A 16301-nucleotide genomic window follows, 5' to 3' on the forward strand; every position below is an offset into this window, starting at 1 on the left:
ACACAATTTTTAGGGTGCATATTTTTAATATGGTTAATGTTTTTTGTCAGATTATCATCTTAGTCTTTTCATCGGAGAACAGTTACAGTTTAATCTTCCCTTTTTTGTTTTAATACTTCTACCGGTATAATAATTGTTAATACACAGACAACTATTAAACACAAAATATCTGTTAATTTAAGACAAACATCGAAAAGTTAAACTTTCTTGTGTTACTAATATACATCTGCAGAACTAAAAGTTTAGTTCAAATGGTTTATTAATATACACAAACCAGAAACATACAGTTCCCTCTGCAAATCATATTGAATTCGTGTTTCATAAATCTAAGGAATTATAAGTCGAAAACTAGAAATTGTATCATGATGATGGAAGTGTTTAACGACTTGACATCCCTCGCACGGTCGGTAGAAGTTTTAGAATTTTATCATTTCAAATGTTACCATGTTTAGTTGTTTAGAAATTTTAGCATTTTAAAACGACACTGACCATGATAAATTTCCAAAACTTCAATACCATGTCTGACAAATTTTACCCAAAAATACTTGACACAGAAACTTATGAGAACAACGTATCACATTTTTTGGCCGAAACGATGTGTCGTTATCTGAACTCAGTAGAACATGTGTTCGTTGTACAATATATCAATATAAAAAAAATCATTGCTATACCCCCATAACAATAATCGGATGTAAATTGTAAGTACATCAGATAGGGATCACTATCAGAGTTTTTGTAGCGGATAAATGTCCGATTAAAAGATTAATTTAATGGAAAAATAAAAACAAAGGGAAGAAGAAAACATTTTTTTTAAAAACCAGGATAGTCGAACAAATAAATTTAAGTCGAAAATATCTGACAATGCCATAGCAAAATTACAAAAAAGCCTGTAATAGACACACAAGTATTTATCCAGAGGATTAAGCAAATTGTGCTTCAAATGGCACCTGTTGTGATGCTCGTATAAGCACATACCCGGTGATAAGTATAACGCAGTAGGTCACATTAGCGGAAAAGAGGATAGGACTGTAGTAAAGACAATTTGACAACTTTAAGTATCATTTACAACAGTCGGGGCATTTAGCGAACTCTATAATATTATCGAATTGGCTAAATTCGACTGCTAATTATATGAAAATACATAATATTATGAGATTAAATATTATTTCCAGAAATATTATGCCAGCCCAACATTTTGAATTTTATTGAATTTCATATATATGCATCAAAAAATAAAATTTGATATGTCCGAAAAACAATTTGTTGGGCCCTTCTAACAAGTTCAGTAATTTATTTATCTTAGAATGCTATTTTTATGATCATCTATTGATTATATTCATCCGACAATCGTCGCCTTCCCCACGTCTTATTTATAAATGCTTACGTCTTAACCGTCTTTTGTCTGGAACAGTATTATGTACAAGGAAAAACAACTCGTGTCGTCTTGTCAGCCATATTGTTGTTAAATGTGTTATCGTTCCTTAAACAATTAATAAATCGTCTTGTAGGAAATAAATGTAGAAAATAAGTGTGTCAGGTGACCTCGTTTACAATACATTAGTTTTATCGAGGGGAAGTGTTATTAAAAAAACCAGTACATATCCTTCAGAGTTCTTTTAAAATTATTTATGACTATATACACATTAGGTATAGAAATACATTACTTTCACGTGTTTCTATGTCTTCATTTGACGAAATTTAATTAATGATCAGATTCACAACTACGATCAGCCAATTCATTACATGGAATTATTGTTTCAAATTCAGTTTATGTTGGAGTGTTATAGGCATATTAATTGAGAAAATCCATATAACCAATCGAATGTATATATTCAATAAATATATGTTTGCCTCGCCAATTGATTACGTAAGAACTTACATTTTCCTATGCTCTGTGAGACAATGACGTAGGGTTAATTTCTAGATGAATTAATTACACCAGTACAATTTCAAAAAGTCTTTTAGTCTTACCTAAAGTCTCCTCCTTAGTTACAAAAACATAATGTCCTGTGATTGAACCAACCGCAAAATATAAAAATATATTATTAAATGCTGCAACATATCGCAATGTTGATAAAGATTTGTAAAGTTCTAGTATGTTTTCCTTATTGAGACCAGGAAGGACAAAACTTATATCATGCTAGTAATAATGATATGCATTTTCTGTCATTTTAGTTGTGGAAGATAATTGGATATATATGATGTTGCACAAAATAAAATATATAGATAGTATCTTAAATTTACTCCACGAGCACATTCTAATGTTTAGATTTATATGTGTATATGTTACAATGGATTTGTAAGAAGAAGGATCACTGATTTTGACAAGGGACTTTACCAAATCTCTGAAATAATTAAGATGATCTTAAATCATTCTCTTTATATAATTTGTGAATTGATTGTTACAGTTTTGGTTTGGTAATCTATTGAAAAAAAGACGAACTGATCCAGATTTAGATTAATTTGTCCCATTTAATTAATAGCAGGTGATAAGTTTTTGAAAAAAATGAGGAGAATTAACATGTAATATATGGAAACGTTATGAAAAAAAATGATAAAAAATGGGGATTGTAATGCTAACGACTTACTAATAATACAAATAGCTTACATAAAAACCTTGTTCTAAGTGATTTGATTTTTAATGCATCAATCCGTAGTTACTAAAATTTAGAAAATATAATATAAAGGGAGTACATTATGTTAATTACATTCCTCACTAAGATTAACTCATGCAAGGAGTTGGTTAAGGCTATGTATGCCTGTAGCAATGAAGAGAATATATTAATATGATATGAATATGAACCCTGTTGCAGCCAGACACGCTGAATCTTAATGTTATCATTATTCCATTCATATTTATATCACATTGATATATTCTCGTCACAATATGCATTTAATACTTAAATTCATCCATGACTATCATACACGGACCCATAGAAAAATCCATACCGTATGGGCGGCTTTAAAAGGCCCGGTTATATGACACATTTCAATTATGAAAACTAACAGACTAATCTATAAGATAACAAACTACGAAACACAAATATGAAAGACATGTACTAACGACAACCACAGACCTACAGGCTCCTGACTTGGTACAGACCCATAAAGAATGTAACGATGTTTAACCTGTTTGTGAGTTGCATAAGCCTGGTACCTTTGATAACTAAATTCAACCTTTCTTCTAACCTTGGACACTTATCAACAATACATGATAATTTTCCCCGCTTTTAATATAGAAATATATTTTTTTAGCAATCTTAAATAAATATTAGGTTAATAACAGGGTATAACGTCCTTCACCGGGAAGATGTACAAATCTAGTACAAGCTGTTTAAATCAGAGCAATTATGTAACTTCAGGTTTCGACAAAACTTATTATGCAGATGCAACAGGAAGCAATGCTATTTTGACTTAATTGTTTTAAAAGAAGTTTATTCATTAGGTGTTGTGCAAACATGTTGTTACTGTGATTTATAAAAAAAAGTATTTGAGTAAATGGGTAACGTTTGAGTCATTTAGCGATATTCCTGCCGCCATGATTTTGTGCCTGTAATAGAAAATCTGTGTCATGACTACGGATATATTCCATTATCGTACCCACAATCATGTTTGAACATTACCGAAAGAGATATTAACGGATTATCATCAGAATGAGGCATAAGTGTAGAATTCTGCTGCATATTGGATCCAGACCGACATTTGGTTGGGTTCGTGTTATTCAGTCTCTATTTGTTATTATTAAGCTAGTGAATAGTTTATTTATTATTTAAATACTATTAATTGTCTGTTTGTCTTTTTTACTTTTTAGCCATGTCGTTGTCTATCTATGAGTTTAACTGTCCCTCTGGTATCTTTTGTCCCTCTTTTGTCTATCAGTTGTTTGCATGTTTAGTAGATATATTTAATGATTGTATTATAATCTGGTATAGTTCGCCTCTTTAACTGCAAATGTTGTTATTGAGATACAAAACAGGAGAGTTTGTACTCATAATACTCATTGTATGTGCTGCAGTTTATTACTATAATAGTAAAAATCTACAGCACATACAATGAGCAAGTTCAACATCGATATTCTTGTAAATGGTTTCCTTTGATTATCATATAAAAATAAGTAGATGCTTAATGATTGCTACTGGCATGTTTGAGACAACTCTCCACAAGAGACCAAAAGACACAAAAATTATTAACTACTAGTATAGTTTACTGTGCAGCATACAATAATTTATAAAACCCATACCGCATAGGCAGATACAAAAGGCTTCAAAAAAAGTATCTATCGTAGTGATATCTTTTATCCGTGTAATACATTAAGTAGTTTTGTCGCTGCAAGATTGATTGAAACGTTCGTCAAGACGAATAAGATCCAAGTATATGATATTCCATTGAAAAAATGCATAGATACCTCTGTTTACGTCAGAAATAACTGCCAGCAAGCATATTCGAAAAATCATCTTTAAATTAACAGTGTATGTGATTGTGTACTAAATATTAATTCGAATATACATTATCAATTCGTCTTAAAAGTTATCAAAATCAAATTAGGTGAATAGCTGTCCAATAATAATGACCAAATAACCATGATAACCATCTGGTTTTTTTTTATTATAAAGAATCAATGTTTTAAACTCGTCTAAATAATCAGTTATAGAAACAGATCGTTCGTTGAACTTTCGCCTTCTTCTCTTGACACGTGTGTTAATTTGTTATACAATGAAATAGATGGTAGCATATCACTTGAAAAAAAATATGTTTATATGTACTTTATGAACAAACCTTCAGATATTTTTTCCTGAATCAACAAACATTAATTTTTTTTCAACATGACGATTGTTCTGATAAGCGTGTTCCTCGTATTGCTTTTTCAAAACAGTAAGTTATCTATATCACACTTTTTTTTGGTTCAGAAAATTATTTCATAGTGCTATATGTCATTTAGGACAACGGATACTCTGAACTTATTTATTTTCACGGCTTTCGCTAATAGAAAATAACGCAAACATAAATCTTCGCAAATGTGCTTAATTTGGATCATTCCCTAATTTTCAGTAAAGTAGAGCCAGGAACCCCAAATAAACGGCCCTGAAAAGGTGTATTTTTCAAACTGGAAATCTATTGGGTATGCTTGCTAAATGTATGATATCTTAATATATTAAATAACAATTATATATATATCTGCTTCATGTTTATAGATATGTTAGCTTGATATAGAAATGAATTTTATTATCGTGCGTTTTACTAGAAATTTGTAAATGTTTCCACCTTTTTTTATGATTTGGTGTGTTGCGCCATCCCTAGCCATTTGAATTATTCATTGACCAAAAAAGGATATGGATTAGATAAATATATGTTTGCACAAATATAATATTCGTGCACGAAAGGTGGCACCACTGTTAATTTTTTTTCACAGACGACTGTCATAAATTTTGAAGAATTCTACAAAGAATCAGGTTTTCCGACATTCTTCATTATGGCGTTACAACTACGTTCCTAATAACACGAATAACGCCAGTTAGGACAATTTACTTTCTTTTTTTTGTTACTTTATTTTCTATTTTCTAATGTTAAAATATATACACATTTGGTCCTGCTGAAAAAGGTTACATAATGTTGAGTAAGAGCTGATGAAGTTTTCTGTAATTTTGATATAATTTCCCCAAAAAATAGTATAACACACTGTAAAATTATTATTTAGAGAGGGCAGGTAGGATTTTTGGACATTCAATTTCTGAAAGAAATGCACTACGAAAGAACTGTGTTCTCGGACCATCCAAGTGACGTTTTTATACTTGAGCAGGCATAAGATCCTTCATTTTCAACTTTGCTTTAACTTTTATTTGAAGGATTTACAGTTTTAGATGATTATCATTGTTGTCCCATAGTACTGTGGATTCATTTGTTTTCGTGGGTACCATTGTTTTGTGGATTGAGGAAAATTTGCATGTGTGCGAATATTTAAATTTGTGGTTTTGCCGAAAACTTTAAACAAGCCTTAAGAAATTTTGTCATTCTTTAAACATCTTATTTCCTGGTTTACGAAAAAATAATTAATCCACAGTAGTATGTTGCACAATCGTTTATTGTAGTAAAGTTATATTTAACATTGCCGTAAAAGCGGGAGGTTTGACATGTCAAAAAACCAGGTTCAACCCAGCATTTGTTGTCCTGTTCCAAGTCAGGAAAATGGCCATTGTTATATTATAGTTCGTTTCTGTGTGTGTTACATTTTAATGTTGTGTTTCTCTTGTTTCGTAGTTATCCTTTTATATTTGACGTGTTTCCCTCAGTTTTAGTGTGTAACCCGGAGTTGTTTTTTTCTCAATCGATTTTTGAACTTCTGTATACTACTGTTGCCTTTATTTATACCCGTTTCGTTACTATTTATAGAATATATCAAATTTGAGTGAACATGTTTGAATAAGGCGAACTAAACCAAGAAATTTTCAAACTAATAAATAGGAAAATAAAAAGGAAAACCGATTAAAATAAAAACAGCAATATACAAAACAAAGTAATAGTATGTGAATGTTATATGTATATAATGTTGTCTTGTTTTTACGTGAGAAGATATATGTTTCGTATTATACTCAAAGAATTATGATACCAATGGTATACGCGAACAGCATTCATTTGGTTAACATATCCATAAATATTGAAAGAAATTTCGAGATGTTTTTTTCTCATGTCATGTCACAACGGTCTGATAATTATTCTACTGAAATTACTGTTGTACCCCTATTTTGGGGTGATGACTGCTGTACTCCTATATTGATTACCTATTATGTCTGTTTTGGTCAAGCATCGTTGTAAATATAATGGAATTTGATGCGACTGTCATACGATTGAGAGGTTTAGCGCTATAAAAGCACATTCAATTCCCCATTTTCTACATTTGAAAATGCGTGTACCAAGTCGGGTATGACAGTTGTTGTCAATTCGATTGATTTGTTTTATCATTTGATTTTGTCATTTGATAAGGAAATTTCAGTTTTGAATTTTCCTCAGAGTTCAGTATTTTTGTGATTTTACTTTTTCTGTACAATCAAAATTGTTATTTGTTATTTGTCAAATAAGATAAAATTTATTTGCATGTTTCACACGAGAATAATGTCTTTAATGCATTTGATTACTTTCGGACGAGTGCATAATTTTTGAAAATGTCTTTTGTAAATTACTGACAACGGAATCGGAAGTAAGGTGTCAATATGGTCAAACAGTTAATATGCAAAAGATATTAACAATTTTTCATGGACTTTTATGTTTTTGAAAGAAATATTTTAACAACTAATGAGATTTGTTTACAGATTTGTATTCTCTTTTTTTAATTTAATTTCACAAGTAATAGTAAACTCGTCATAGACTCCAAAATTACCACATTAAATGATTGAGGTTGATATCGACCAATATCCAAGTCAAACTAGTATTTCAACCTTTAACTTCCTATTTCATGTAAATAACAATTCACATTGTCCTGAAAAAACTTTACCCTAAAAGGTGAAGATCGTTTGAATATTCGTTTACTTGTACTGGTTTTTACTACACGGTATGTAATCTTTATCAACCTTGAATTCATGTCTTAGTTTTTTTTTAAATTTCTGTCATGTAATCATGGTAACCGTTGTGTTTATCGTTCTGGAACAAATGTATCAAATAATACAACATACATATATATATATATACGTCTGAGTCAGTGACAACTCTACAACAGATGTATCCATCGGATCGCCATCAATGATGGTGATACATGGCTGTGTACATAATGTATATACAACCCGTCTAAACATCAACCCAACAATGTTAGATCTGTAAATTTGCTTTCGCAAATTTTTGGTTCTTCCCTCGCCGGGATTCGAACCCATGCTACTGTGATATCGTGACACCACATCGCCTGCACTGCAGCCGTCCAGCTAGACCACACGACCACCTGGGCTCTAGAAAAAGAGCTTTTGCTGGCCGTGTTTTACCTTTCCTCGTCAGTTTTGTAATCTAGCGGCGTACGACAGTACATGATATATAAGGCATGAAGATGTTATTGTTACAGATCAGCTAAATTATCTATAGTAAAGGATCCTACAAATTAATGTAATATACAGTCACAGAAAATAATTATATTTATAAGTACGTCTGAGTCAGTGACAACTCTACAACAGATGTATCCATCGGATCGCCATCAATGATGGTGATACATGGCTGTTTACATAATGTATATACAACTCGTTTAAACATCAACCCAACAATGTTAGATCTTTAAATTTGCTTTCGCAAATTTTTGGTTCTTCCCTCGCCTGGATTCGAACCCATGCTACTGTGATATCGTGACACCAAATCGCCTGCACTGCAGCCGTCCCGCTAGACCACACGACCATCTGGGCTCTCAAAAAAAGAGCTTTCGCTGGCCGTGTGTTACCTTTCCTCGTCAGTTTTTTAATCTAGCGGCGTACTACAGTACATGATATATAAGGCATGATGTATATATATATAAGAAAATATCGTAATACACGAGTTACAGTGGTGAAATCTGTTTCTTTTTTGATTTTGATAGTTCCTTTTCAAAGATTTGAGGAAAGCTGTGTAATTTTGAAGTGACCTCATCAGGCTTGGTCGCCTTTTTTTCATGACGTCACAATAAGAAAATTCAGAATAAAACAAGAAAATTTGACGTAAAAATCAAATTTCAACCAATCATTTGCTGAGATCCAATTTTTCACTAGAGATTAGAAATATTTTTCTCACACCGGTCAGGAAATGTGACAATAGCATAACAATTAGAGAAATAATGCTCTCCATGCAAACGGATCAGTGTTATTTCTTCAATAATATTTAAACACTTACATGTTTTACCTGACAATATGTTTTTTTTTCTCATTTGATTTCTTTTGATTTCACCCAAAGCTGATTTTAACGTCAAATGGTTTGCTGAATAATACAAGATCAATGCTTACAAAGACGAACTTATAATAAGACAAACAAGTTTTATTCTTCAAATATCAATCTCTTGAATCAGAAGCTATTTTCTTAATTTTATCAGCACCAAAACTTCAACACTTGAAAGCCAAAGATTCGTAAATACATTATGATGTATATGACAAAAAAAGGTTGCAATAGGATAGCTAAATTCATCTTAAGTCAACCTTGTATTAGATAGATGGACACTTCTTAGTAAAGTTTAAATTAATCAACGAATAATTATTCTGAATAAGTTATTAAATTATCAATAACATCAGTATCGAAGCACCAAATAGTGAGCTAATGATTCCCACGAGATGAACATTCCACCTGGGACCGTATTACCCCAGTGCTATTTTTTTGTAATAATCTCTTTACACATTTCGTAAGCTTTTGGGGCGCTTATGTGGATTTACCGTCACCAGAGTTACAACGTGACTGAACAACAAAGAATACCTAAATAGAATATCCCAAATCATCATAAACAACCTTGCCTGAAGGAATCGTATCACGCGTAAAATGCTTTGATTTATTTACCTTCACAAGTCTGCTAAAACTTTAAGATTTAATAGCCAGAGATGCGTAAATGACGCAACATCACAATGCATATGCCATAAACAAAACAGCAAAATGCATATAAGCTCAATTAAGGGAATTGTAGCCTTTCATGCCTTACTTTCTCATTGTTTATTTTAATTTTGTATTAAAATTTGCTATAAATGTAAAATTCGAAAATTAGTGTACTTTCCAACAGGCTCGTATAGTAAAACAAAAATATGCACAGCTTTCTTTTTAAATGTTCGAAAGAAATATAAAGTTCCTTTTTAGGGTATTTACAGTGTTCAAAAAACAAATAATTCCTTTTTATGTTGAGATTGTAGAAAAACCGTTTTAAATTTGTTGTGTTACCATGGCAACATATATTTTTTAAACATTTTTTTATATGAATAATGTTTTATGCTTATAATGCACCTTTGAGCCAAGTTTTGTCTGATTTCATGACATTTCCTTGTCATTTTGTTGCTTACAGAGAATGACTCGTAACAATTTCTAAACATTAAAACGTGAGAATTGGATACACCTTAACACACATTATTTTTAATTTAATTTTAACCATAACGATGAACTCATCAAAGAATCGTTTGTTATTACATTGGAATGTAATAAAAAAATTAATTATCAATTCGATGTATAAAAGTACCTAATTATTATTCATGCTATAGTACATGTAGTAGACGAATATAAAAAATATCAATTCAAAATGTAAATTAAACATATTTTTCTCGTTTTATTGATTATAATCGTCACTGGAGGTTTATTTGTCTAAGCTTTCTATATAGACACATCTGCTGCTTTATACACATTACCAATTAATAAATGGATGAATAAAGCCAGATGGTTAAATGTCTGACTATTTTTGATAATTTTTTACTATATTTTCCATTACAGTTACATTATGATCATCACTTGACATGATTCATTTTGTTTTGCGATGACCTGCATGTTTTTACTAAAGATGACATGAGACATGAAAAACGTGAACATGGTTGATTGTCAGTAGTCGACTATTACAAGTACCAGGGAACCAACACATCTAAAGTTCAACAAATGATAAAAAATCCGTCACTTATGATCGCTTATCCCCATGCAACCCTAATACTTTTTCTAGTTCTAAAGCATAACTTTAATCTAAAACAACCAATAACCTAACCACAAACATATACATGCTAAAACAAGACCACAGGACAATCTAGGCTGTTGATGATAATTGGACAAACATTGGTAAACATAATAGAATATATACTGAGTGCCAATGAAAATGCAACACTTTTGTTTTTCAATAAACTGTTTTGTGTTGCTTCAAAGAGAGGCGCAAGATACCAGAGCGACATTCGAACTCATATATCGAAGATTTTGACGTAACTAGTTGATTTTCATGAAAACATGGAGTCATAATAGTTTTTCGGTAACTGATATAATTGTTTATAATGTCGAATTATTTGTTTTAAAAAATACAAAATTTATTCATTTTAAAATTTTTCCATTAAACAATTTACTTTTCTAATTATTTCATTAAAAATAAAATCGGTTATTTCTTCATGTTCTTATGATATACATTTTACTGAATTAATGTCGGGCAATGTGACGGCAACCGATCAACCCAATTCACAAGCCAGACATTAAGGCGTGTTTTTGTAGTATAATTCAGTTTATTAAGAGTTGTTGCCAAATAAAAATAGACCAATACCAATATCGATGCTAAATATAGTTCTTATCTGATGGTTTTAAAATTATAACAAAAATTTCAAAATATATAAAAATATCTACTTTTATTTTAGCTATGAGTAATGAAAATCCTGATAACCTTTATACCACTTAATCATTGGCATTTTGCCCAAGCAAAGAGTTATTTAACACAGAGTATTATATGCTCGACTTTTTCTAAATTTTATGTTCAATCATTGCCCATTTATCGCCAATTCTACTGCAGTATTATTTGTTGCGTCCATTCTTAATTGGATGATTCAGTCATGTCCATTGTCTAAACTTGTGCAAAAATTTAGCTTATTAATGGTATTGTAGTTGCAAAAAATAATCATCAAAACATATCATACCTCCCCTTTTTCCTGGGAAAATATTCAAGGAGTCTTATTGTATAAGTTAAATCGTAAAACTGCCCAAACAATTTCATTATGAATAATTTATTTCAATACAGGTACAGATAGACAAAGAAATTCAAAAACGATTTCGTTCTCTCGTACTTTACACCCCTTACTTATATATTTTGCCATAACATAACATCATATTAATGGTTTTTTTCCTTTTCAAATCAAAAGTTATCAATTCGTTTTTTTTTTAAATCAACAATTCACTATGAGATGAATAATTGTTATAACACAATCACCTGTTTTTTCTTCCTCAATAAAAGCAATTATTGTAAATCGTTTATTATTCATTACTAGAAATAGAAGGTTTATAGAACTTCCTCATACTTTTCTTGATACGCGTGCTAGTTTATAAAATCAATGAAACATGGTTTTCGATAAAAACATATTTTTGTACTTTACTAAGTAAGCCATTTTGTTTGAAACAATATACGGTAAAAAGGTCTTTAAACATTCCGATCGTTGGTACAAGCATTTTCGTCAAACACACGAAGAAAACATGCTTACAACAAGACAACAAGACAATAGAGGGGCGAAAGATAGAAGAGGGACAGTCAAACCCATAGACTGAAAATAAACTGACAACGCCATAGCTAAAAATGAAAAAGACAAACAGACACATAGTAGTACACATGACACAACGTAGAAAACTAAAGACTAAGCAGCAAAAACTGGGAGTGATCTCAGGCGCTATGGAAGGGTTAGCAGATCCTGCTCCAAATGTGACAACCGTCGTGTTACTCATGTTTTTACAAACCCAATCTAGGCGGTATATGCTTACTAGACAAAATTTGGGAAACGTAATAGAATACATGTGTCAATGATGGAATCTGGTATTGTCAATTTGTCAAATAAACTTACTGAGCGTCTTTTTTTCTCGATGTTCACCGCACCGCCGACGACCGCTTTCGCAGAATGATCTATTGTCATTAGTAACAAATCAGGTACCAACAGTATAACCAGAACAAATAACTCTTTCAAAGCACTCGATAATCAATGCTATTATAAAAATGATAAAGCATACTCATTAGATGATGTGACCACGTATTCTAAAAATAGCGATTCTTGTGATTGATTGTCATTATGCATCATGTTTACATCTTGGTCTTATCTCACATCTCTGCAGATAGTAGAACAGTCTACTAAAGAAATGCAGTCTATTTAATTATAATTACATTAGATGTATGTTTCGCTATAATACGTTATTCTGATTGGCTAACTGCACATCACGTGTTATTCCTTAAGCAATTACATTACTCAATAAAACTTTTCATTCGTGATAACACGAGGTCCCACAATAAAGTGCACAGGTGAATTAGATAAAAAAAAATTGATAAAATTCGTGTTTTTATTATCCTAGCTAAAAATGTAATTATAAGTATTGACTGCTTCTTTTTGTAACTTCATAGGGTTGTAAAAGCCGCGTTGACCGTGCGCACATTTTTAGAATGAAGCGCTTCCGCGCTTCATACAAAATGTACTTCGGTCAACGCTTTTACACCCAAATGAAGTTACAAAAAGAAGCATTCAATTTTTAGTATATTCAAAACAAAATATAAATTCGTTTTTAAAGTGGAAACTTCACACATTAAACGACCATCTGTTTCTTTTTTTTTTTCTATTTTAAGAAACAATCCTTTTATTCGTTTAAATGATCATTTACACGTTTTGACACGTGCGTTAATTTGTTATACAATGAAACAGATGGTAGCATTTCACTTGTAAAAATATTGATATTATGTAATTTATGAACACACCTACAGATATTGTTTTTCTTGAAACAACATAAATTAATAAAGTATTTCAACATGACGATCGTTTGGATAAGTGTGTTCCTCGCATTGCTTTTCCGAAACGGTGAGAAGTCTTTATTTATGTTTTTAATTGCTTCAATTATGGTTGCGTTTATCGTTTGGAAATCATTATGTCATTTGGGACAACCGATTCTGTGCACCAATTTATTTTCGCGACTTTCGCCAGTAGAAAAAAAAAACACGCGAATATAAATCGTCGCAAATATGTTAAATTTGGATCATTCTTTTATGTGAACAACCATAAGCAAGGTAGAGCCAAGATCCATAACAAACGGCCCTATAAAGGTGTACTTGTTATAATTTAAAAAATCAAAAGAATCAAATGGGTATGCTTGCTAAACTTATGATATATAAATGTAGTCAACGAAAAATATATATCTGCCTCATAATATATAGGATATGTAAGCCTAAAATAGGAATTAAATTTAATTCGTCGTTCGTTTTACTAGAAATTTGTAAATGTTCCACAATTTTGTAGAATTCTGCAAAAAAATGGTGTTTTTCGACATTCCTCTTTATTATGACGTTACAATTACGTCACTTATAACGTCATTTGGGAATAAACAACTATATTATTTTTGAAACGATATTTTCTTTTTTCTAATATCTAAAAGAAACAAACATTTTAACCACATATCATACTTGATAAAATTGAGAGGTAACCATTCAGGATTCTATCAAATTGTGGCTTTTTTATATATATATGTGACGTTTTTATACATGGGCAGGTATCAGATCCTTTATTTTCAACCTCGCTGTACTCTGAAGGATTAACAGCTTTACATGCGTATCGTTGCTGCCACGTAGTAGTAGTTGCACGTTCTTTTATTGTAGTACAGTTTATACCTATTTCGTTGCAATTTTTAGAATATCTCAAATGTAATTGAACGTGGTATAAGGGGGCGAACTAAACTAGAGGGATTTTCAAAATTAGAAGTAGCAAACATTGAAAACCGGTTAAAATGAAAATAGCATGCTGCAAAACATAAAGTATGTAAAGGAGATATCATTTTGAAAAACACATTCTCATTTTCATCTGGTTCATGCGTGAAAGTTTATAAATTTCGCATCGTAATCAAAGAAGTATGATACCAAATAAGTTATACGTAAACAGTTTAAAGTTTGTTAACCTATCCATATACCGTCAAAGAAGTATTATTTTTTATAAAGATTTGCTAAATTCAATATCCTATTTTACCGACAACACTAAAGTGGGATATTCCTTTCTAATGCGGTCAGGTTTTAATACGCCCTACGGCTCATTTAAAATGTGAAATAAAACTCACTTATTAATCTAGATATAAACCTTTTAAAATGTATTATCCTAAAAATATTACTGCAACTGCACGAAGAAACACACGAATGAATTGTTACCACCCGATAACAGTGTTTGACAAATACAAGACACATTGTAAGTAAATTATTGCACCAACTTAGTTTATGGAAAAGAGAGGGGGTATGGTTTTTTGCTATTTCTTTTGACATTTCTATCGCGGAAACGTGGTTATTTTTTCAACAATTTTAATTAAATCGAATAAAATATTCAGAAAGATTGTCTTTTGAATAGCAATACATTTTTTAACTTATAATTAGGATATAATTATATGTTGAAAAATATAATGTCGGATAAAAGTTCTACAGAGCTTATGTTGTATTGATATATGTATAACCGACTTTAAATAAATCTCTCTGCTTTTTTTTTTTTTTAATACCCTCCCCACCCGACCCTATATTGAGTTACGTGAATGTTATTCAATAGAATATAAGAATTCCTTATTAGTTGAAAATTTGATAGAGTAAAAGGTGTACATAAATTAAAAAAAATTAAGAACTGACACGAAGACGAATATAAATACATGTATGTCACAGTATTCAGTGTGTAACGTCCTGAACATGCATGAAATATTTGCCACTGGACGTTAAGCAAGCATCCAACAATCAATCAACCTATTCAGTGTGACTCAATAGGATTTTCAAAATGTTGCACACTAATACATGTATGTTAAATCTGGCTTTATTTTATGAAAGTCTACATTAAAATTCATCTGACAAATATGCTAATTTTTCTGTATTGTAGCGATGAATTAACATAACTTCACGTTATATTTGTTTCTAAGATTAAAATGACGATTTCTTTTACACCTATCATCGAAGATAAATTTCCAAATCGGCAACAAAAAACTATAAGACGAATATAATTTTTAAGTAAATTAAATATTGCATTTTTATCAAGGAAAATTAATGACCTGACACAGGTCATTATTTAATGCCTTAGAGCATATTTCATTGAGACATGGTATCTTCCGGGTTGATTTCAGAAAGAATGACCTATGGATCTGAAAGAAAATAACTCTACATAGGTATATAAAAGGCAGATAATGCATATTTTAAGGTTTTTCTTATAACATATATTGAACGAAATTCCGAAATGGGTTTCCCTTATGTCAATGATGACTTTCAAAATTCAAAACGGGAAGAATTATTCTGTAATAACTCAACACAATCGGAACTATGGCGTCAACATGGTCAAACTGTTAATATCGAAACGACATTAACAATCTTTCACGGACTTTTATGTTTTCGATAAATATGTTTTCAACTAATTAGTTTACAGATTCGTCTTCTATATATTTTTTTTAAATTTCACAAGTAATAGTAAACTCGACACAGACTCAAAAAGAATAACAATACAATGATTGAGATTGATGTTGACCAATATCTAAGTCTAACTAGTTTTGTCAACCTATAACTTCTTATTTCCTTTAAATAACCATTTCCATTGTCCTTAAAATACTTTATCCTGAAAGGTTGACGATCTTTTGAATATTCGTCAATTGTACTGTTTTTTACAATACGGTATGTAATCTTTATCATT

The sequence above is a fragment of the Mytilus edulis genome, chromosome 7 (assembly GCF_963676685.1).
Source record: "Mytilus edulis chromosome 7, xbMytEdul2.2, whole genome shotgun sequence".
NCBI lineage: Eukaryota > Metazoa > Mollusca > Bivalvia > Mytilida > Mytilidae > Mytilus > Mytilus edulis.